Below are 3,784 nucleotides of genomic sequence, written 5' to 3'. Positions count from 1 at the left end.
TCTACAAATGGCAGAGGACGCTCGGAGCTGCAGGGGAAGGCTCAAAAGTGTCCCCAAAACATCTTGCTCCATCGCCCCCCTATCGCCCCCTTTTCATTCCATCGCCCCCACGCCGCCCCTTTTCATTCCATCGCCCCCCTGAAAAATGAAATCGCCCCCTGGGGGGCGGTACCGCCCAGGTTAAGAACCACTGGTCTAGGGCAAGGATAGGCAACCTTGGCTCTTTTATGACTTCAACTCCCAGAGTCATAAAAGAGTCAAGGTTGCCTACCCCTGGTCTAGGGATTCTTTTTGGTAAATAACCAGAGAAGAAAAAACAAACATAATCTAAAAGGTGAATTATTTGATCTATCACTAATACTATGCACTAGATCCACCCATGTCCTGAAGCACACACACACAAAAAAGCTACTGCTATTATTATGCAACAATTAAAAGATTCTTCTTCCTTCTAGTTGCTCTTTATCACCAGGATGAAGGTATTCTAAGTAGCAGTAGCAGCACCCTTCCTGGCTGAAATATTTGTTAAAAGAGTTTGCAGTTGTTTTTATTAAGAAGTGCAGTTAGCATTTGTGACAATAGCACTATTTCTTAAGCAAAACAAGAATTAGTTCCAGGACAGAAGTTATATTCCTTATTTGCTACAATTCTTATCAGCTCCCCCCTCTCCCCCCCCGGTTTAACAGAATCTTTATTGATTTGTTAACACATTAAGAAATGATTTGATCACCTGTGACTGAGATATCAACACAGCAGAGTTCGACTCTTGTCTAATATTTGAGACGTTCAAATATTTTTTCAATGAATGTGGTCCATCAACATGTAAGGACAAAGATGTTTTTTCATTCCACAAACCTAAAATAATACATACATTTTAGCCTGTTACTTTCCTACAATATATTCAAAATAATGTAAATTTTGTCTAACGCTGTATAAAGTGTAAAATTGTAACTGTATCACATAGCAAATCTGTCATACATATGGGCAAAAATGTAACAAGCACCCAACATCCACCTCACATTTAATTTGGCAATTAAAATCCCTACTTTAATATCTAATTAGGATTTTTGAAACCTTGTATATTTAGCAACACATTTGATTTTCATAAAACCTTTAATGTTGAATATCATCTAAACTGCTGAAAGTAAAGTTAAATACAAGTTGAACAGTTCTAAATGGTAGGAAAGAACATTTTTATACTTGAAAGGATATTTTAGCATCTTATAGAGCAGTCTATGGTGCAGTCCAGCATTTTAGCTTAAGAGGTAATAGAAAATAGATGAAAACCCAGTTAAAACTTTACTATATAATTTTCTACTTAACTGCTCAGTTGCTAAATTATTCATATTATGTTTTGAAATTGCATTTCTATTTGTATTGGTACTGAGAATACATTTCAGATTCATATAATCCCATCCCATCTCTTTCCTGACTATGCTTAATGTAAAATGTATTCACTTATTTTTGACAATAATGTCCTCAGCTAATCTATGAGTAACTTCGGGAGCTCAGAATATCAAGGTCAAAATACCTTATTTTGATCAGCATTTCATGATATAAAACAGATTACCTCCAAGGTCCCTTCCAACATCATCATCATCATCATCATCATCATCATCATCATCATCATCATCATTTAATATAAAAGATATATCAAAAGTGGTTTTTATTTTTGAAAAGGCTACTGGATTGGAGGAGATAGAAGTTTCGCTTCCTATCCTGGAAGTTTCATCTGTTGTATTGGATGGTGTTGGAGATGAAAGGACAGTTATTGACAGTTGAGATTAATTGGGGGGTGGGAATGATAGGTTCTGACAGAATGGGTGGGGGTGGGGGTGGAAAGATTGTATTTCCTATGCAGTCAACTGACTTAACACTTTGTGTGGTTACTTGGGATTTTATCTGTGACCTCAGGGTCACTTGAATCAGAGAAGTGGAATCTTCTTGGAACAGTCAAAAAGACTGCATTGTAAATTGGGGATAGGTGGTGTCTTATCCCTCCGCCTCTGTTGAGAGAGGCTGCTCAATGTTAATATAAATGGCCTCTTTTACCTCTCTTTTAAAGCAATGGTCCTCTCTATCCAAAATGTGGACTTTGCTGTGTTCAAAAGAGTGACCCTTATCTTTCAAGTGCAGATGTAGCTCTGAATCTTGTCCTGATGGATTAGATCTCCTATATCAGGGCTTTTCAACTAGTGGTACAGGTACCACCTGTGGTACATTGGCACCTGGCAGGTGGTACGTGACCATCCTAGAAAAGTGGTAGTGGGAGAGGGGAATGAGCTGAACCGGTGGCAGCACCGCACAAGCCTAAGCGAGAGATAGCTGGCGCTCCAGGGCTGTCAGGGCTCAGCGGAAGCGCCAGGATTAGTGCTTCTTCGGGGCTGTCAGGGCTCAGTGGAAGCGCCAGGATCAGCGCCAGGCTCCAGATGGCGCCGATCAGCTGGAATGTTGCAGCATCTCCAGGGTCTTGTGATTTACATTCAGATGCTTGGCAACTGATTCATATTTATGACGGTCACAGTGTCCCAGGGTCATGTGAAGTGACCAAAACTTGCTGCAACCACCCAGCAGACGGGGGGAATAAAAACCAAACACCCCCCATCCCACCCCCACTGCCAATCCTCAACAGAAATGCTCAGAACAATGAAAACCTCAGACAGGAGGAAGAGTGCCGCCGGGCGGGCAGGCAGGTGTCTTGCTTAGCTGTGGCTTGGGGGCCACTTTTTTCAGTGCCATTGTAACTTCGAACAGTCACTAAGCGAACTGTTGTAAGTTGAGGACTACCTGTACTTTATCACTTTTTTCCTCTTTTTGGGGGGGGTCATCAAGTTTTTGACACCTTGCTAGGCGACTGGTGGTACTTGGATGTTGCTATATCCTAAAAGTGGTACAATGGGTGAAAAGGTTGAAAAGCCCTGTCCTATATTGTGCCATGTGCTTGGGAAGTGGTGGCTTTGTTTCACCAATGTACAGATCTGCACACGTCTCACTGCATTGTATTGCATATACTGCATTACTCAGTTTGTGTCTAGATATTTTATCCTTGGGGTGGACAAGTTTCTGTCTTAGTGTATTGTTGGGCTTAGTATACAAGTATACAAGCTCCTCCTGAGCATTTCAGACATTCCAGCAACATATGGAATGACAATGTTGCTTCATTTGTTATTCTCTTCTTTATCTGTAGTAGAAGAGCTCATGCTGGTCTTTTTGGGGATTTAATGAAGGTCCAGTTCTGAGGGATTCCTTGATGTGTTTTTTTTCTTCTTTTCCCTCTTTACTGGTAGGCAAACTTTCAGTTCAATGATGTAGGGTTCTGATCATTCCCATTTTGTTGTTGTTTTTTTCAATAATTTTTTTTTATTATTTTCATCATAAAAAAGACATCACAAATATAACACAATATAATATAAAAAAACGCCCACATCCCCCACCCACCCACCCCCCGAGACTTCCCAAACCTAATCCCAGGATAATATTCAAATATAAGTAAACAATTATTAATATCTCTAACTCCACAAGATATATAAATTTTACATAAATAAGTGAAATATATATATATAAAAAAAGAAAAAAAAACACCAATTAATTAAAAACCTAAATTATATTCCACTATTCTATGCTTCTTTTGAATATAAACAATCCATCTTCTCCATATAGATAAAAATTGTTCATTTGAGTGATTCTTCAAATAAGCTGAAATCTTTGCCATTTCAGCAAGGTGCGAAACTTTCAATCTCCAATCTTCCATTGTAGGTAAAATTTTACTCTTCCAATTTTGAGC

General features: G+C 39.2%; 1 protein-coding gene across 1 annotated transcript in view; it reads right to left on the bottom strand.

Annotated features, from left to right (window-relative positions):
• Positions 1 to 798, bottom strand: part of DZANK1 (double zinc ribbon and ankyrin repeat domains 1) — a gene marked incomplete at its 3' end in the record, with an annotated part of 33,699 nt that extends 32,901 nt beyond the window's left edge. The window contains 1 exon segment of the mRNA XM_015828823.1: positions 731 to 798.
• Between the last annotated feature and the right edge of the window lie 2,986 nt (positions 799 to 3,784).

Source organism: Protobothrops mucrosquamatus, unplaced genomic scaffold (genome assembly GCF_001527695.2).
Source record: "Protobothrops mucrosquamatus isolate PMUCROS unplaced genomic scaffold, P.Mucros_1.0 scaffold_226, whole genome shotgun sequence".
Classification (NCBI taxonomy): Eukaryota; Metazoa; Chordata; class Lepidosauria; order Squamata; family Viperidae; genus Protobothrops; species Protobothrops mucrosquamatus.
This window is presented reverse-complemented; position numbering and strand designations above follow the sequence as displayed.